Below are 21970 nucleotides of genomic sequence, written 5' to 3' on the forward strand. Positions count from 1 at the left end.
AGAAAGAAGTCTTTATTTACAGTTAAGGTCATTGCAATAACAGTCCTAGAGTCTTAATACTGACTGCAAACAAGGCTCAGAATTGCTGATTTAAAACATCTGGGTCAAGCTGATTGTATTTGTTAGTTTTCTTTGAAAGAAAGATTTTTTTCCTCCCGTGGAGTTGGAGGGTGACAGTTATACCTATGGGATCACAGGTGGGGGTTAAGAAGAAACTGAAGATTCACAGCACATGACGGTGTGGAAGCAATAGCTATTTAATGGAGATATGGAGATGGATGAGCAGCTTGTGGCTCACAGACACTGTGTCCTGTCAGACACGGTCATCTTCCTCACTCCTGTGCCCTGAAGTGGCACAGCCTGGGAAGCATTAATGAAGGCAGAGTATGGCTTCAGTGTCATCACGTAAACAAGTCCTGCAGAAGCAGGATTTGGAGCAGGGAGAGTGCAGAAATGCCTTCTGCTGGGCGAGAAAAATCTCTGTGCAATTGCTGTTAAGGAGAAATTGTTCCTGAAATGAGGTCATGTAGCGGGCTGGTTCTTTCCACAATTTGCTGACTGCTTTCACGCAGCGGTGGCAGTAAAATGCAAGCATTTTTGAAATCTAAGTTCAGAACCAGCCTACAATATATTTTTCAGGAACAGAACTAGTGGAAAAGCAATAAAAAAATTGGATAGGGGATGCCTGGTGCTCAGGAGGAGTGTTATACAATTATAGACATGGATTAAAAACTGCAGTGAAGATCAGGGACTACTTCACAAAATAACAGCCTGGGGAAAAGAGCTCTTCCCCTTCATATATATATATATACATATATGATATATATTATATATATACACACTACAATTTTAATAAAAGACTATCTTCATATCTCTGTATACATTTATGTCCTGCTATGACCGATGCAGAGGAATGGACATTTATCCTCAAATGCTGGTTGGAATTAAGGGCAAACAGAGCCACTCCGGATGAAGAGGGCAAGGAGAAGTTATCACCCTCAAGACACCTAGCTTATAGCCACTTCTGTAGCCAGATTGACCTTGGGAACCAGGTGAAAGTCTTCCATAGGACACAGGGTGCATCATGTTTATTAGCAAATTATTTATTTTTTTTTTATATACCCTCAGTTTATTCACAGAGCATCACACACCTTGGTTTTCTGTGCAGAAACAAAATTCATGCTGTAGGAAATAGCATCTCAAAAATAGCGAGCAGCTTGGCTACATGGCCCATTCAGGGTGTTACCAACTTGAGGGGACGTGAGTCTCCCAGTTGGACCTGTGACCTGAAAAAGAGCACAGAGGATTTATGATGCTGCTGCACCTGTCCTGCCGGAAGGGAGTGTCAGTAAGTTGCACATTGACTCACAGGTTTCATTCAGCTGTGTTAATGCCTCAGACCACAACATGCAGCGGCCAACTGATGTTTTGCCTGCTGGTTCTATGATTATTAATGCATTGGTTTCTAAGGTTTAAGGGTATTTCTGCAATAAGCCTCAGGCCTGAGGGTTACTCATAAATGTGGTTGCAAGGCTTGTTAGGGTAGTATGGAAATAATCCAATTTTCCTTTCTTACCCGCCTGCACCCTCCCCCCAATCTTGGTAGTACCAACAGCATTACGGATGATGTAAAATGTAAATTCATTTTTACTGCCCCTCACATGAAGGGTATGAGTCTGATGATTGCTGAAAGAGGGCCTCCCATTGAGTCATGAGGTTCAGAAAGGACAACTCCTTCTTAGAGAGACTAAGTGTGGCTGGGTCCAGTCTTAGTCCCAGACTTGGTCGACTGTTTATGTCTAAACAATTTTATATATGTCCACATATCAGAGTTGTTTCCCTGTCAGAGCTCCAAAGGACTTTCTACAGATAGTTTTGCAAATTTGAAACTAACAGGAAGTTTACTAGAGCAACAAATATAAGTAGTTTGGGATTGCCACTGGTAAATGCACTTACTGTAATAATGCTGACCTATGACTATAGTTAATTATAATACTAGTAAAATACTCTCTCAGGTATTCTTTTCAAAAGGGTGAAATCACAGCTGTTTACCAAGAAGGCATCCCTGTCTTGGGTGGAGAAGAAGAAGCACAGCCCTTCAATTGCCTCTTCGGGATCTTCAGTTTCTTCTCTCACACTTGTGAGCAGCTTCCTCAATACCCTTTATATGCTAATCTTAGATGTTACCTCCCAGGGGTGATGTTTAACATGATTGGGGTGGAGAGTCAAGTACTAGTCATATATGTTTAGCATGTACTGCTTTTTACAGTCTCAATGTCAATATTCATTTTGTAGTTAATGAAGCAAAAGGTCTCACTCCAGGCACATGTCCTTCAAAATTCTATATAGAAACCATCTGTTTAGTCTGTGGTCTCCAGCCAAAACAGGGCCATAAGACTCCCTCATTTGACTCCTTCTCACACCAACACTGCAGATCTCTAGCTGCAGTATTTGTGTAAGACGTAAGTGAACAGCTGCATTTTTAACCTCTTCAGTGCAATTCCCACACTGGCATAACAAGACTGTGGCAAACACAGACATGCTACAGTTGCTGAGAAGTTTGATATGTGTGCTTCATGCTAAACCAGCATCCTAATCCAGCCAGAGCATGCAGTGGACTTTGAGAACTATGAGAGTGGAGTTTATTAGAGAACCAGGTATGAGAACTGCAATGTAAAGACCAAGAAGGACCATAAGGGAGCACCTCTGCCACTCTGGAACATTAGGTATAGGTGCAGGTCTTCGTTTGTAGCCAAGGAATTTTATACTCGTGTCCACCTTGTTTCTTCAGATTTCAAAAGCAGAAAGAATTACCAAGAATATTTTTACCTGCAATTTATATGTTGGTACATTGACACTGAGGAGCTGACAGCATTCACCACATCTAGCCAGTTACCTGTATCTCTTCTTACATCTCAAATTTGATTCATTCACCAGAGTATTCTCAACCTACTTCACCCTGCTAATTGCTAAGGGACATGGTTTAAGTGGAAAAGTGTGATTAAGAGTGGTTTTAAATGTTGAAAGTTGTCCACAGGTGTCAGTAGATCTTTAGAAAGCAGAGGAAAGAATCTGCAGCATAGGGAAAATGCGTTCACACAATGTGCTATGAAACCACTTCACATAAAATACACATCGATTAGTAAATTTAGCAGAAGCATTGATCCTGCTGGAATATCTATTAGATGTTTTCACCTAAAATATTTAAACTAGTCTTGTACAGTAGCCTAAGTTCTGAAAGATTGCAGATTTTCATTCAATACTTTTAGATACAACATACTAGATATATATGTGTTTGGTTTTTTTTAATCTGGAAAGATACGGGTTTATGTGTTTATTCATTCCAGCTCTGTGTTACTTCATTTTTTATTTACATGATAAAATGGACTTGTTACTCTTTTACAAGGAAAAAATAATATGTATTTATAGCAACTATGCTGTGATAATTTTGATGTTATACTTGGCCTTTTAACCCTTTGCAGGTTTATATGACACTAGTAAGAGTACCAATAAAAAGCTAGTAGAAAATGTCTAATTGTCTTTTATTTATCTTTTGATAGGTGCAATAATGACACTTTCTACGTAACTTCTATTACAGCAAAAATAAGGTTACAAAATTCACCTCTGTACCTGGGCCTTCCTTTTCTACAATCAGTTTGTTGTAGACAAGCATCTGGAATAAAGGTTGAGTTATACCCAATACTCTGCAAATACAAACTGTTTCTGCTCTCAGTCTCAAGGAGGTTGGAATAAACAGGTAACAATTTTCAAGCGACCCAAAGATTATGTGCCAAAACAAGTGAGTGCATTACATTTGCTACCAAGTCCTGACACAGTGGCAGGTAGCCCTTGTGCAGTTGCTCTGAGAGGGTCATCCATGGCTTCTGGCTGATGGGAAATACAAGCAGTTGCTGTTTATTAGTAGAAGCAGTAGAATTAGAATTAGTATTATTAATATTTAATTAGTATTAAATCTATTTTAGAGAAGAAAACTTGGGATTTTTACTCTTGAGAGAACTGATTCTGTCTTGGTTTAGAAATAACTGAAATTCTTTCATAGGCCAGGAGATATCATTTTCAATAGCCATATGAAAAGACAATACTGTGTATTCAGCATTTCTGAGCCAAATCTAAAAAACAGATAAGCAAGTTAACAAAATCAGTGATTTTTTTTTTTTTTCTGCAGCTTGGTTGTATTTACCTTCTTGCTTTTCAATCTTTGGTGTAAACTGATTCATAGTTGAATATTTGAATATTGAATATTTGTATGTTGAATATTTGTTTTATTTTAAATAAACCAAGATTCTCAGGAATGAAATTGTTGTTCAGGATACTGTGTGTTCAATTGTATGATCTGCTGTCTTAATTTGACCTGGGAAAGCAATTGCTGTTTTCAACACGAACCCAGCTTCTTAACATAGGCAGGCGTTTCCTTTTATTCATATTTCAGTAGTTGCCGGAAATATGATAGATATTGTACAACCAGAAAAAGGAATGATTCCTGAACTGAAAGTCTTACAATATTGCTCCTTTTCTTTTCCCAGTGGCACAATAGTCACAGCGTTTCTCATTAGCTGTTTCTTCTTTAGCATTTGTGGCTATCCCTCCTTTGACCTTACATGAACCTTGCTGATATATATAAACAGGCCATTTTTTTTGCAAGTCCTGTAATTGCATCCATGTTATGCTTTCTTTTGGGAGATTGCTGTTGTTTCTCTTTGCTGCCAATATCTAACTGTTCTTGGACAGTTACTAAGGAATGCAGCTCCTTGATAAAGGTGTCAAATGGTGATTATCCACACCAGCTGCCCATGGGACTGTTCTCCTGTAGAGTTCAATTCATTGCTAACTACTGAGGCAGCATCAGAGCATTTTTTGTCCCTAATACAATTGACAGTTCATACTCTTCCATCAATTTCTCAGGTTTAGATATACTCAGTTTCATTATAATTGTGGAAAGAAAAATAATGTTTAGAATTGAAAGATACTGTTACGAGGATGACTTCTAGTGTCATGCCAAATTTTATATATACAAAGATATTTATATAGAAGTACAGGGAAAGTTGAAGGGCCTGTACATTCAGTAAATGTTTCATCCCAAATAGCCAAATAGACAGATTTAGAGCAGACTCACTTCACAAAATTATTTAGTGGCAGTATTTATAAATTATATTTAAAATTATTATTTGCTTATGTAGATAGATTGGTTAAGTCTGTTTTCAGTAAGTATAGGAATGTAAAATAGTACAAATGGATACTTTGCTCCTGCCAAGCTGAAGATTACTGTGGATAAGTTTAAAAGAAAAAAAAAAGATTCTTTCTTGCTGTTCAAGTATTACATAACAATGGAGTTTAATGTTTGTTTGTATCTTTCCCTTTTTTTGAATATGCATGTAAATATTAGTTAAGATATAAAAGCATATTTATATCAAATTGGAACTATTTAGCATTATATCCTGGGTTCAATTAGGAGAGAGCTACTTTTCTCTGTAGCAGCTGGTGTAGCACCGCGTTTGAGAGTCAAGATCACAGCAGTGCTGATAACACACTGATGGTTTTGGTTATTGCCAAGCAGTCAGAGACTTCTCAGCATCTCATGTGGCCCTGCTAATGAGAAGGTGGGTCAAAGAGGGTATTCCATACATTTTATGTCATGCTCAGCATAGAGGGGTGCTAGTGGGGGAAGGAGCAGGCAGCTCAAGGACACGTGGTTTTGAGGACAGACCGCTTTTGGGACAGCTCTGAGCTGCAACGCCTGAGTTGTGTGGTTTAGTGAGAAACTGCATTGTGTATCACCAGTTCTGTATATTTTGCTATGAAGTCCTGTTATTGTTATTGCTCTATCTCTACTGTTCCAGTAAGCTGTCCTTATCCCAACCCACGAGGTTTGACTTTGTCTTCCCTTGTTTTTTTTTATTGTTTCCCCCACTCATTAAAACCAAGTGAATGCCTGCGTGGTGCTCAGCTGCTGACTGGGGCTGGACCACGACACAGTACAATCTCAAGGTCATACTAAGTCATAAAGTCTGAATTTATTTTTAAGAATGTTGAAAACACACCATGTACTTGAAGTTTTTATTAATCAAAATGTATTTTTTTAAATTCAGAACCCTGCTTCTGAAAATGGATCTGAATAGGCCTGTGTGGAGATAACACAAAAATATGCTTTTTGGTTTTTGTTTTTTCTCTACTGAACTGTACACATTGAATCTTAAAGTCACAAAAAATATAACAGGTCAAATTTTTTATCTTCAGTAGACACCAAAATTTTAGAAGAAAATTTAAAGGGGGGTAAAATTTCTCTTAATGAATCCCTATGAAACAATAACACAACCACAGTGCTTCTACTAACGTCTATCAGTTCATAGTTGGTAAGAACAACCCTCTAAGAAAGCATGTGTTTTATCTACCTTTTTCCTTGCACAGTTATTAAAAAGTTGTCTTGATTGCTTCATCTGTCCCAAACAGAAAACTTGGGCCATTGATACATACAAATAAAAATCTAAAGCGGATTTTGTATAAGGTCCTGAATGCACCCCTAGGATGTATAGAGAAGGGCCTGAGCCATGCTGTGACAGGGAAATGACATGTGCACCAGTGACTGTGAGGGAGCACCTCCAGGTCCAGCATTTATGGAGCAAGGCAAAGCTGTGTGTAGCCTTACCGGAAGCAAAACGGCGCTGCTGAGTTATTAGGAGGCAAGCAATGAGATTCATGGAAAGGGTGAGGCAATTTGACTGTATATGAGAAAGAAGAAAACACCACAGAGCCCAGAAATAAAGGCTGGGTTTCTGTACTGCTTCCGGAATTCAAAATGAACCCCTCTGTGCAACAAAAACTTCTCTGGAATATCTTATGGAAATAAAAACCTGTTTGCTTTTATTTGTCAGATTTTGCCTAAAATGCTGTAGTTAATTTCTTTTTATGAAAGTATGTCTTTGGGATTTTGAATATAATTAAAGCATAAATATCTCAAAATAAGGGGAGAGAGGAAAAATCAAGCTGAAAAATTATGAAAGTTAGGCATTTTTTTAATTAATTGTCAATTAATGGTATCTAGAAACTGTTCATTTAATTAAAAAATATTTTTAATGCAAATACTAATATGAAAGTCAAGAACAAATTGAAGACATTTCCCATTAGTAGATGTTGTAAGCAGAACCATGGGAACTTATTTAAATATTAAACAGTGTTTTATTAGATAAATGGGGTTTATTTAATAAATGAACATATTTTCGTTTAATTGACTGCATTTCAATTGGAATAATTCTACCGTTGGTTTGAAATTGTGTTTTTTGAAACAGACGCTAGCTAGTGGCTCTCAGTTTTTTTAACAAGTTATACTAAGGATTACCCAGCCTTTCATACAAGTCTCAACTTCTTTTGAAGTTGTCATCCTTTATAAATAATTTTGAACTAGCTTTAAATTGTGTTTTAAATTACTGCAGTAAAGTTTATAGAAAAAAAATAGCCTCATCAACTTAAAAACATTCTATGTAAAATCCAACCATTGCTACAGAAATTGCAGGGGGAAATTCTATTGCGAGATCCCCTTTTTCTTAGGTTATGTTGTACTAACTGTTTTCTTGATTAAAAATCATGACATAGAAGGAATGGACATAATATGCAAAGAGAAATGAAGCACCTCTTTATCAGCTATTCCTGAAGGGGATTTCAATTATACCTTCTTTTTTTTTTCATTCTTAGGTAAATGTTACATGAAGTAAGTCTTTTCTATCATAATCAAAATATCTTTTGGAATTATTTTATTTACTCTTGATCCAATATGATTCCTAAAGTCATTTACTGTCAAAGACTTTCATTCCAAGTGCTTGGACACAATGATGGACAAATGACATACTTAAACACTGCGGTCAAGGATTCATAGAATCACAGAATGGTTTGGGTTGTAGGGACCTTGAAGATTGCCTAGTTCCAACCCCCATGCCATGGTCAGGAGCACCCTCCACTAGACCAGGTTGCCCAAAGCCCCATCCAACCTGGTCTTGAACACTTCCAGGCAGTGGGTATCTACAATTCTTTTGGCAACTTCTTCCAATGCCTCACCACCCTCACAGTCATGGATTTCTTCCTAATACTAGTGTAAATCTATCCTCTTTCAGTTTAAACACATTTCCCCTTGTCCTGTCTCTACATGTCCTTCTCCATCTTTCTTGTAGGCCCTCTTAGGTACTGCATCGTTGCAATGAGGTCTCCATTCAGCTTTCTCTTCTCCAGGCTGAATAAGCCTAGCTCTCTCAGCCTGTTTTCATTAGGAAAGGTGCTTCAGCCCTTTGATCATCTTTCTAGCCCTCCTCTGGACTCACTGCAGCAGCTCATCCTTCTTATGTTTAGAGCCCCAGAGCTAGATGCAGTACTTCAAGTTGTGTCTCACCAGAGTAGAGGGCCAGAATCACCTCCCTTGACCTTCAGGTCACACTTCTTTTGATGCAGCCTGGGATATGTTTGTCTCTCTGTGCTGCAGCACAGGTTATGTTGAGCTTCTCATCCACCAACATCCCCAAGTCTTTCTCCTCATGGCTGTTCTCAATCCATTTTCTGCTCTGACTGTAGTTGAGTTTGGGATTGCGTCGACCCCATTTTCAGGACCTTGCATTTGGCCTTGTTGAGCTTTATGTAGTTTGCACATGCCCCCCTCTCAAGCCTTTCAAGGTCCTTCTGGATGGCATCCCTTCTTTTCAGTAATTCAACTACAGAGTGCTCCATCCAACAAATCCATGGCTGTCCAATTTAAAGACAAGTATGTCATATGGGACATGCTTTGCACATGCTCAGGATTAATAGATTGCTTTCTCTAGTTAAAGGAAAAGGGCAGAAGAAGGCATGTCAGAAGTCATCAGCCACTGTATATCACCAACAGTACCCATGCTGTTTGAGTTGCAGGAGAAATGAGACAGATAACATTTAAGTAGGCATTTTTTCTTTTTTTTTTCTTTAAGTTAAATATGTAGGATCTCTAAGCAATGAATCACAGACCCAGATGAGTCTTTATGCCCTGAAAGATTCAGGGATGTAGAAGACAGAAGGGCAGCATCAAAGATATAGGAGCTGGGGAGCTTAATAACAAGATTAAAAAATACCCCTATAAAAAGAGAAGGAGAAGACTTGAGACTTGTGAGCCAGAGCAATTCAATATGGCATGTGCTGATAGGTGCAACCTCTGTAGGAGATCTGAGAAAAGCGGAATTGTGTCACAAACCTAAGGTCTCACAGAGATTTACAATTGCCTTCCCAGTTGGTGAGTGGGGCAACAAGGGAGGGCAAGCGGCACATTTGGTACTTTGGTGCAAGAACTCATGCAAAGCACAGCGTCACAGGATTGGGACAAAAATTTCAAATATTTTTTACAAGTTATTACCAGGACAGATAGATAGCAGAGGACCTTCTAGCAGGGAAGAAGAATTTGCCCCGTGATGGCTGTATTGGACAATGACATTCAAGGACAGGAGGGAAGATCTACATATGTAATTAATATACAATATGCAACAATATAAATAAGAGTCCCATCAAAAACCAACTTGCAGTTCTCTTATTAAATAGTTCATCCAAGTAAATAGTCCCTCTAAGCTGTTGTGGCTGGAGCAGCACATCGTTAAAAGAAACCTAATACCAAAGCAGATTTTTGGTGAAGTTTTTTTCTTTTACTTTGTACTCATGCATACAAATTCGCTGCCTCAAACTGTAATTATGCAGATTATTAATATTATTATTAATATTATTATTATTGCCATCCTCACAATGCACTAGAAGTTGCACAGAGTAGGGCTCATTATGATATATATCCATTGTTTCTGTGGTCTCTGACCATTGGTCAGAGTTCTTGTGTGTAGCAAGAGCAGCAGAATCCTCGGGCAAAGTCTTCTGCTGTATATTGCTGAGTGGCTTCTGTGATTAAAAAACCAAAAAGCTCATGATCAGCCTCCTAACATAAAAGCTCTGATGGCATGTTTTACAGAACACTGTATCTTCATTGTTCTTCAAGAATCTAGAGTGGAAATCTTTGATGCTCTGTAATCACCTGGAAACTTGAGTTTGACTACCCTCACTCATCTGAAGAAATTAATTATATATTTTAAATTAACTTTTATAGTTTCCCAATAAAATAAATGGTTTTCATTCATTAATGGTTTGGTGCCTTCAGAGAATCTAAATTGTTGTTTTAAATATATTTTAAGAGCTGCTGAGAGAATAAATCTCCTCTTGCCCTTCTCTTATCAACAGCCTTTATAAGAGAAATAAAAGAATGGCATGAAAAGCCATTACTGATGTTAGTTGACAGTGTAACATTAAGAGTAGAGAACAATGTCTGTTCCTGACCATGAACTGTGGAATACAGAAAATTAAATGCTAAATTAATTACCTATATATGAAAGGTTAGTAACAAACCACTCATCCCTATATACTTCTCAGAGGTTATAAATGACTAAAAAGTTCCTGAAGGTTGTAAATAAAGGTCTCATTCGAAACTGTAATTTTGCTCAAATGTGATACTGATATCTTTGAAGGTAGAGGGTTTCATTTCCCCTCAGAAATACTAATAAAACCCCCATATATGCATATTCATGAATTTTGCCATAGTCTGCTGATTTAGAATTGGGATTTATATATTTTTACATGTGACACATAATGCCACTATTTCTACATACTGTTTTATGTGTTAATATTATTTTATTTCTTTCAGATAAAAGAAGACCTTCAGTGGAGGTTGTCTGAGAGAATATAACCTGTAGAAATCTGGGGAGGCATCCTACTTTCTCAGCCAATTTTTTGTGCTTGTACAAGTTTGATCAAAATGAGTAGTTAGAGAATAGCAGTTATTTGCATTCTCTGAACCTTAAAAATATTTCCTTTCTGCAGGTGTTCTCATTCTGCATAGCAAATTCTGTGGACCATATCAGCTCTGGAAAATTTCTTTAGACTCTTGGCCTTACTGGTTAGCTTGAAAAACTTCTTAATACATACCCTTATACTCTACCCCCAAATATTTTTTTCTTTTATTAATGGGTTTATATGCTAAGAAAAAAAAAGTAATTATCTTTTCCAATTAATATTCCTTACACAACCTGGAATGCATTTTTTTTAAGATTATTGGTTTGAGTTTTAGATTTGAAATGGCTTGCTTGAGACGTATCTGTATTTTTTAATATTAAAAAAAAGAATTAAAAGAAAAAAATACCCACTAAAAATAGGTCTGCTTACACAAATTCAACTTTCATGCCAGGTGATTCAAACACATAGGTAACGTGAAAATTGAAACTCCCATCAGTTTTGAAAGCCTCTTACCTACTAGATTTCTACCCTCCAGAAATGATGCTGTTTACCTGCTAGGTCAGAAAAAATCATGGTTGAGAATAACGGAAAAGATTGTCACATAGCATGTTATAAAGTTACCCTTGCCAGACACCAGGAATGCAACCTGTGAATTTTACTGTGCACCAACTGAAGAAAAGTTCTTAACACCATAACATTTTCCAGCTAAGTAATCAGACCATGATGAAGTGAAGTAAACATGCTGATGCCTGAATGTGGAAATTTGGATCTGTGGCCTCTGGGCAACTGGAAAGCTTCCAGGTTATATGCCTGGTGTTCTGCTTTTTATCAAATAGACTCCAACATCTAGTGTTCAGTGACATTACATCACCAGCTGACTCAGTCTCCCTTTCTCTACACCTCTTCCACCCTCCTGTCTCTGTGCCTCCCGCTTTCCCTCCCCTTCCCTCTCCTCTTCCTCTCTTTCTTTCTCGTTCTTTTTCCTTAGGAACACTTAATTCATTCACATTTTGTATAAGTAAATTGCATAACACAGCTCTAGTTAGGAATGGGAGGGCTAGGTATTACTTGTAGGGTTTTCAGTAAAAAGACCATACAAATAATTGGGTAACTTAGTACTAAATAAGTGCCATTAGGATGTCTAATACCTACATACAGCTGCACTTAGTTTTTCTTTTTTCCACACAATGACAGTTAGAAGACATATTATTCAGAATAGTGGGGAGCAAAAAGCAAAGAATTATAGGAAAAAGGTCTTAAATAAAATATGAGATTCATACTGCCTGGCTTAAAGTAGTTTTGACAGTATGTCATACTGCTGCTATGATAAAGGGGGAAAGAGAGAGAGGGAGAGACTTTCCTCCAAAGGTCAAATGAGCACCACACTCAGGTATTTTCTCTGAGTTGTTTCTGGAGGACCCATTTTCTTTCCTCTCACTTCACAGAGCACCTCATGAATTTCACACATCGTCTGATTTTAATGTCTAAACTGGTATAGAGCTGCATGTTGCAAATATGTCTTCATCAAGAAAGCACCAAGAATTCAGAAGATATAACAGCAATGCATGATTATATGTATTCTTAAAACGGGATTAAAGACACAAAATTGGTACCTTCATCAGTTTTAGTGCATATATCATTGTCTAAATGAAGAATAATTTTATACTCCTACTATAGAAGGTGAAGATTAACCCCTCAAGCATAATGTAGGAAGTGAATAATAGTGTTTTTGCTAGCAACACTACATTATGAGTGACTAGCTTTTAGCAGCAAAACAAGTTCCTGCCTTTGGTCATTCTGTTGCATTTCTAAGTAAGCAACGATAACAGTGTTGAGGTCATTGATAAGAGTTTCTAAACACGAATTATCCTAAAATTCTTAATTGCATGAATTATATGTTTCATATAATATCATTATATAAGTTTGTAGAGTGCTATAACTTTTTTCTTAGAATATAGTGTCTTACACGAAGTGATGTGGCAATCACCACTATGCAAGATTATGTTTACTGTTCATCTATGCATTATGGCATGAGGGAAAAGAAGGCTGGAGAAGTCAGGAAATTTATATTAAGTGGATAAAGCCACAAGAAAGAAGCACATTTTGAATCATGCAAGTTCTTGCAGAAAGCTACCTGATTTTTTACATTCATCAGAGTTAGTAAGGAGGCTCCTACTCAGAATTTTTCCAGTATCTCCATGGATGTCAATGATATCATGGCAGGATTAGTAGGGGGAAAAGTGAATATAAATGGTAAGAAAGGAATAATTTATTTTCCTGCCCTTACAAGAAATATTAAGAAACTTCTGCTTTCTGCAATGTAAAACTTACTGAATGAGTTTGGGCTGTGGAGTGTGTCAAGAAAATATCGTGCAATATGAACATTAAGGCACAATCAAAGAATAACCAAACAAGCTAGCTTAATATCAGAGTCCCCATGCCTCATCATTGCTTGTGTCTCTAGCTTTTTATCTGAGGTAGCTCTCAAGAGATCAAGAATGAACTTAGTCATTTTGATATTTTTGGTAGGTATCCAGCATCGTGAGTGCCTGAAGGACAGGTACAAATTAGAGAAGAACTGTGTACTTTATCATGTTGGTGTTATTAAGAGCAATCAGTGGAAGAGCTCTTCAAAAGAACTTTCCCAAGCATCATTAGGAGTGCATTTGATCTGTGGAATGGCATTTACCATTCCCTTTTTAAAATGTTAATCACAAAAATAATTATTTTCTGAAGTTCTTCTGTCTTTACTCTTTGATTATTTTTTTTAAGCTTTCCCTAAGCTCTCTGTGCAGGGTTTATTTTTACCAAAAAAACAGAATACATGGTCTGCTTACTGTGAGAACTACTGTAAACTGTTCCAATTGCAGCTTAGTTTTCAAAAAACCTTTAATTATTCCAACTTTTTTTTTCTGGAATTTGTGCATAAAATTGTAAGATTTATTGCTATCTTAGTTTCACAGAGATTATAATTATGCTTCCTATCAGGCACAAGTGGACATTTTCTTACATCAGTGACTCTGTTTGCAAATTGATAACATGGAAACAAAGTGCACATCTGCTTTGAGAGGCTAGGATAAGTTCCTTTCAGGAGGTTGACTCCGAATTTAAAATTATGTTTCTTTTTACTGTAATGAAACTCTAATTCCTTTGCACTGTACTAGTGGAATCAGTTAAGGGAATTGCACCTAAAAGTTTAAAAACACAGGTGCCCGTTTATCTCTTACGCAAATATTGTGGCTGGAGTTCTGCAGTGTTGGTGTAAGAAGGAGCTGAAGAAGGGAGTCTTATGGCAGCAGGAGAGCCCAGTTTTGGCTGGAGATGGTGGAATAAACAGATATATGATTTCTGATGTGCCTGACAGGACTTTGCTGTCTGGAAAATGACTTCCTTGTCAACATCCCTATCCTGCATACAAAAGTTACATACCTCTCTCTGGACGGGTGCCTATTTCTCCTGGAGGATTTATTTTTATTCTTTCATAAACCATGGCCTAAAGATCCCTGCACATGTCTATCCCTATGCTCAGTTTAATTTCCAGGTGAGTCAGTTGACACCAAGACCTCCATCTTCCTCTTCTAGCAACAGGGCTTGAGACTCCAAGCTGTTGCATAAATGTTACTCCAGGTTGAAAGGTTGATCCTGCTCTGCTCTTCCCACTCTGCCAGCAAATATGAAGTCACAGAGGCAAGTCTTCTGCAGTGGCATATTACATTGCCCATTTGGCACTGGGCTACCCTGCTTGAATGCTACTCAGGCAACTGAGTAGCCCTCAGGCCTGAAGCTTATTGCAGAAATACCTTAAATCTTAGAAACCAATACATTAATAATCATAGAACCAGCAGGCAAAAGCTGCCCCAGGACATGGTGGAGTCTCCTTCACTGGAGATATTCAAGACTCGCCTGGACGCCTATCTGAGTGATATGTCCTAGGGAGCTGCTTTGGGAGGGGGGTTGGACCTGATGATCTCTCGAGGTCCCTTTCAACCCCTACAATTCTATGGTTCTATGATACTATATTGTGAGCCGTGGTCCTGAACCATTGGTCTGAGGCATTAACACAGCTGAATGAAACCTGTGAGTCAATGTGCAATTTACTGACACTCCCTTCCAGCAAGACAGGTGCAGCAGCACCATAAATCCTCTGTGCTCTTTTTCAGGTCACAGGTCTCAAGACTCACGTCCCCTCAAGTTGGTAACACCCTGAATGGGCCATGTAGCCAAGCTGCTCGCTATTTTTGAGATGCTATTTCCTACAGCATGAATTTTGTTTCTGCACAGAAAACCAAGGTGTGTGATGCTTTGTGAATAAACTGAGGGTATATAAAAAAATAAATAAATAATTTGCTAATAAACATGATGCACCTATGTGCATGTGTCCTATGGAAGACTTTCACCTGGTTCCCAAGGTCAAACTGGCTACAGAGGTGGCTATAAGTTAGGTGTCTTGAGGGTGATAACTTCTCCTTGCCCTCTTCATCCGGAGTGGCTCTGTTTGCCCTTAATTCCAACCAGCATTTGAGGATAAATGTCCATTCCTCTGCATCCGGACGTAAATGTATGGAGGGATCTGAAGACAGTCTTTTAACAACATTTTAGCATGCCTGCATATTATATGTATGTCACAATGGAAGAGTCTCGTTCAGGCACACATCAGACAATTTCCCCACAGAAAAGGGCAGCTTTGTTCATCCTTGATAACCACCAAATTTTACTGTGTATTCTGGTTCCTGCTAATCCTGTAGAGTCTGATACATATCCTTAGTTCATGATCAAGAAAACACAGGAACTTGAAATGTCTTCTCAGTTTAAGTGATTTTTACTTTAAGTGAGCATTGTGCCTTCCTCACAGAAAAAGTTAGATAGAGTTTGAGAAATCTGTTTCTTTGGCTGGGCTGCCATGTCTCAGCTAGTCTTTTTTCATAGACTCTAATAACTTAGGTAGACAATATGGAGAAGAAAATGGCTGTTTGAAAAGGTCCCTTTTTTTCCCTGTGATAAAAGTGTGCCTCTTAGCCCAAGGAAAGATGTCAAACTGAAAACTTCACACTGAGTGTCATTATCCGTATCTCAAAATCTATTTCACAGACCCTATGCTGTTCTGTATATGAGCATAGTTATTCCTCATCTTGCACTAATTTCATATGTGGACCATTCTGCATCAAATTAATGAGAATTTAGAGGTAGACAGATCAGAAACATGTGAAGAAGTCCAAAGTTACTTGTGATGGAGAGGATGGATTATTTTTCCAATAGAAGAATTTTAAACTTTATTACTAATAATATACAAAGGAAAACAAATAATTTTTCTTGTTTCCATCTCGAAAGAAATGTATTTTTGCAAATAACTTATCATCAGAAACTCATTCAAAAAAGAAGAAATTAAACCCTCAAGTTTTGACTACATAAAATGGCATTTTTTAGTCAGTTCAGCTATTTATATATGCATATTCTGCCACACTGTTAGCGGTACAAATATGTGTTTATGACTTTCATTATCTTTTAGTACTTCAATACAGTGGGAGAATAAACTATGTTCTTTACCAGTACATGCATTGCCAACAGTTCTTGATTTAATTCCTTCATTCTTGTTGTGATAAATTAGTTAACAATAACTTACTTTGAATTAGAATTCTAGCTTCAGATTTTGGAACTGGCTTTTATTTATTTTTCATGCATACACCAAGCATAATGTCAGGATTTGACATTATTGAAACACAATTGACATATAACTCTGCATTATCATTTTAATTAGCATTTAACAAAAAAAAAAAAAAAAGATTTCAAAGTTATGTTTCCTAAACAGTTCAGTAGTTTTCACTCTCTGTAATACCTTTGTACAAAAGCCACCTTCTGCAATTTCAACTAGGATCAGCTTTAGAAAATTATTTTCTCTCTGACCTCTTTCTTTCTATCTCTGATTTCAGCTGCTTTCATGGAATCAGACTCATTTGTAGTCATTCTCATTTCTGTGTGATGGCATTGTTCATATCAAACTTCCTACTCATGTATGTCTGAAATAGATATTTTGCTCATCTTTCAAAAGGACTTGCGATTGTTAGAGGGAGAAAGTCAGTGTTAAGTTCTTATTTAATAGTTTAGCTACTCAGCTGTGTTTTTTTTAAAACAAATTCCAGCATTAGGTTTCATTTAATATGGAGCTCTTATACATATATAAAGTAAATAACATAGATAAGAAAAGCAGTGTTTTATGTATATGCATGTAGGAAAGTTTTGTAAAAGTAGGTTTCTTATTCTTTGTATATGTGTAAAATCACAAGGACACTTGCAAGTTTTAGTGGGGAGTATAAAAAAATCAGTGATATATAAATGCATAAAAATGAACAATTCTTCCAACTCTATAAATCTTGTTACTGGTGAAGACTTCAAAAGCATCCTATCTTGATCCAGATATCTCTTCAGACAACATCAATTCATAGCAATATTTACTCGCCTCTTTCTTTGTCTATACACTGGGAACTAGAAAGTGTAACTTTGCCACCTGCACATTTGAAATACATTTTCTGTTTGAAATTGAGTTTTTTCACGTTCTGACACAAATCTAACTCATTTTGAAAACTTCCAGGACAGGTGACCCAAACTGGCCAAAGGGGGTGTTCCATGCCAATTACATCATGCTCAGCATAAAAGGGGGGCTGGTGAGGGGAGGAGCAGGCAGCTCCAGGTTGTGTGGTTTTGGGATGTCTCTGAGCTGAGTGGCTTGGTGAGAAACTGCATTGTGTATCACGTGTTTCATATATTTTGCTATAAATTCCCATTATTATTATTATATCTATTTTTCTGCTATCCTAGTAAACTATCCTTATCGCAACCCATGAGGTTTTGGTTCCTTGGGTTTTTCCTTCTCCTTCCCTCTCCCCCTACCTCCACTCTCCTCTACCCCCCCCACTCCCTTTTAAAAAACAAGCAGCTGTGTGGTGCTGGGCTCTCAACTGGGGCAAAACCATGACAACAACTTTTAAATATGGTTCATAATCCAATGCAAAATTCAAGTTTTAATTTAATTTCTTTCCACTGATCTATATTTAATTAGGATAAGTTTTGTAGTATTCAAAATTCTTCTGAATTATTAGAAATATTCAAATTCTGTGAAATTATCTTTACAATGTGAAAAAGAATTGTGATAGCCAGTCTTGGAATAAACTAATTTTGTTTGTTAGTTATAAGTGAATATAATTAGTAGATAACAAACAATAGTTTGCAACAAATAGCACTTAAGGCCTGTTTCCAATTAGACCACATGCATAATTTAAATAATTCTATAAATTTGAGGTTAGATTATGAAATTAATCTGCTCTATGAACTAAACTATGTCAGAATGAGCGATACTTACACATGCATTTTGCAGGTACCTGTACAGTTCTTTTAGTTTAGAGAAGAAAAAAAAAGAGTTAAGTGCAAGCTAAAAGGTTTTGGTTGGTAGTTGTTGTTTTTTTGCTAATGAACCTAGCTTTGTATCAAGTTTTCAGATGATGTGGATGACCTTCAAAAGAACAACACTGGCAAAAAACTCTCTGTGACTGTGTGACTTTTTGCCTTATCACACCTCTGCTTATCCTCTTTCAGCTGCCAGAGGACCTGGGAAATTGCCTTCCTCCAGGATGCTATCCCTTTCCTGATGGAGGAGGTCTATGACCAAGGTACGGATCCAGCACTTTATACAGTGACAAAACCAGGCTTTAATAATGTTAAATACAAATCAATAAAGATATTCTCTACAATAATGAAATGTGGGATTTCTTTCAATTCTCATTTTCTCTCAATTCTCTTTTCACGCCTTAAAGATATCCAAAGCTAATGTTTTAGCTTCTTTCAAGGTCCTGCTTAGAAAGCTGCCAAGTCTCAGCCTGCTGAGCCATTTTTCCATTATGGGAGGTGGTTAGTGAAAGAATGTTAGACCTACAGTTATTGAAATGGAAGTAAAAAGGGAAAAAGGCTGATGGTCTCAGGTTCTTCAACACCAAAATTGTCCTTGATGATCCATATGCAGAGACAAGAGGGCCAGCTCTGTCCTCCACAGAAAAGACCATAACAGAAGCGGAGAAGGTCAAATGAGGCTGTCTGTTTTCTGTTTTTGTGAAACCTGTAGCGTTAATGCCACTGTATGCCCAGCTACTGCATGGTCCTCTAGATGTAGATATCGCTGCCTTATACACCTAGTAACCTTAAGCACTTATTCTGAAAAACTGCATGTGGTGGTGTGCATTTTGTTGTCCTCATCTTCCTAAACTGCCTTCATTATCTGCTGGACCATGCTCTCAAGCAAGAATGGGTACCCTGGCAAACCTCTTTGCCTTTCTCTTTCCACAGCAGAGATGGACTGAGAATGGCACTGGCAAATATGGACATTCTGCCACTATCAGAGTAATGTCTAAAAAAAAAAGGGCTTTTAGATGTTTTCCTACACTGTGAGTTGTCATTAACCACCCCACTCACAATGCCTTATTCTCAAGGGCACATTTTAATTCAGGGAAGTGTTGAAATTTAACATATGTATACGAATGCATGTGTATCTCAGCTAGGAAATTAGGTATCACTGAGTCCTGCAAGCCCAGACTTCACCTCACTTTGGTGGGTAGACTAGTAATCTGGAATGGTTTCTCAACAGAGGTGTAAGGAAAGAGACTCTGGACAAATGAACTGCCAATTTAAACAGTGGCTTCCTCTTAACTGTCCTCTTAGTAACCACTTTCCCTGTTAAGTTTGAGGATTCAAGCTGGACTGCTAGCCGGATCCTCACAACCAATATAATAATTAGTCTGCAGATGGTGACAAGACAGACAGACAGACTCTGATTTCTTATTACTTTTCTTGATCTTCAGGAACATCACTACATTCAGAATTAAGCCTGAAGTGTCACTTCTTCACCATCCTTTATAGCCACCAACAGCCAGCTGGTTGCCCATCTCCTAAAAGACTGGAAAAGTACCACGAAATCCTTTAGCCTTCCATAACTGGCTATGCACTAAAGGTTTATCTGAATGTGAAGGGTCTCTCACCATGTGTCGCCAGGAACTGGGTTGAAGCAGGATTTTTATTTTATTTTTCATCTGAAATAGAAGGGTTCAGGCTTGCTTAACACTATTCAGAAGAGCTTAAGGTAAATGGAGATAAAGAGGTCAGATATTCAAATTATTTCTTGCTTAAACTCTATAGAAAGAGCTATAAGGTGAGATTTTAAAGTAGAAGGAAACATTGGCAGAAGAAACTTAAATATTTGCATTAATAAGTTATTAAAATTTTGTCTTCTGCGCACAGATTTTCCCCATCCTAAGCTCTAAAGCCTTGGGACATGGTAGATTTTTTACAAAGAAACAATCATGTTACATAGGGTCAATGCAAGGTGTTCAGGATTTTCTAATTAAAGCCCATTAATCAGCTGTAGGAGTTAGACATCAGCCAAGTACAAGCACCTCGAAACTTCACACTTCATGGTTTCATATTCAAAATCTATGCTTCTTGGCAATGTAGTTATCCCAAGCAAAGTGTTTGTTAACTGACAATTGCGGGTGATGCTATCCTGTGGTGACTGAAAGAACATGCCCTTAAGAACTGACTTGCACCATGATCACTGCATATGAAATATTACATATTACCTCATTCTAAAGAGGACTTGCTCACTCTCTACAGCTTCGATCTCTGCTAAAGGGCAATCTTCTGAGACAAAAGATTGAATACAGACTGAAAATGAATAGTAGCAAAGCAATATCCTGACCAGTTAAAACATAGACCTGATTCTTTGAAAAGGGCAATTTTGCACAGTTGAAAACAGTTATGGGCAAAATCAAGTGGGAGGAAATCCTGAAACATAAAGGTATGAATTGTGATTTGGAATTACTTAAGAATACTTTATGAAATGTCAAAACCTCTCAAAACTCCATGCTTATGAAAGACTACTTCAGTAAAATAATCACCTCGGTTAAAAGATGTGAAAATGGTAATAAAAGTAATTTTTCAGAACTCCAAAATACAATATGCAGAAACTGGAGAAACAGACAAAAGTGAACAAAAAAATCTGGAAACGGACAACTGATTAAGAATATTGTAGTAGCACTACAGCCTGTACCATTTAGAGTTAATAATATTAAGAAGGAATTTAATAAATTTACTCAAAACAAATGAAATGTAAACTATAAAGCAGTAAAACCTGATGCTAGCTAAAAGTACTAACATGACTAATCTAAATGCTGCAAAACTAAGTATTATTTAAAATATTCTATTTTGACATTTAAAAACATACATAAAAGGAAAATCAAATGTATCAGTGTTAAAAAGGACGTAATGCCTATAAGCTGATAAAGCTGATACCCAGCAATATCAAGGAAGTAAGACACATGTCTCCATGCATTAAGTATGTAGGAACCTGGATCACATCGTGGCTGGCAGCTCTGAATAAGGCAACTAAGCTCTCTGTTTAGAGCAAAAGCAAGGTCAGTTAGAACAGAAATCAGGAAAGCCTTAAGTCTGAATGATTAGCTGCCTAAAATTAGCCAACAGGAACTGTTTGTCTCAGCAACATCTTTTAAATCCTCTGGCACATCAAGGTTCTACCCAACACCATCAGAAAATTCCTCAGATTTCTCTAAAATAGTGCCTGTGAAGTTTGGGGTACATTTTGACATATTTTTCAAGGCCTGGGAAAGTGGTGTTTTATTTTTAAGTCATACTTGGAGAAGTGGTGACTACAGTAACAGGTGATGATATATGACTGCCTCCCAAACTGCACTGTTGTTTTATGTAATGGCAGTATTGGGTCAAATTTACAAATGACTTTTGAAAAAAAGCTTTGATTAAGGATCCCTTCATTTTTTGGTGAACATCCTAACCATTAAAATACAATTTTATGTCATTTTCTCTCTTCTAATTAGTCAATTGTCCTGTCATCATTTTATACAAAGATGAGGCAAGCAACTTGACCTGAAAATAATTTCTAGAGTAATTATAAAGATTTATTCCTTATCGAAGGATACCTTTTGTTTACTATTTCTAGCAAAAGAAGCTTTGGCTACGCCCATACTGCTTAATAAAATATAGTCAGAAAAAGATACCTGGCTCCTAATGCCCAATATGTCTCTTGAACTCACAGCCATGAGACCTTTCACCTCCTTTTTCTTTAAAGCAGACTGGACTCATTTATAAGCCAGTGGATACCACATGG

Source organism: Gallinula chloropus (genome assembly GCF_964237585.1).
Source record: "Gallinula chloropus genome assembly, chromosome: 2".
Classification (NCBI taxonomy): Eukaryota; Metazoa; Chordata; class Aves; order Gruiformes; family Rallidae; genus Gallinula; species Gallinula chloropus.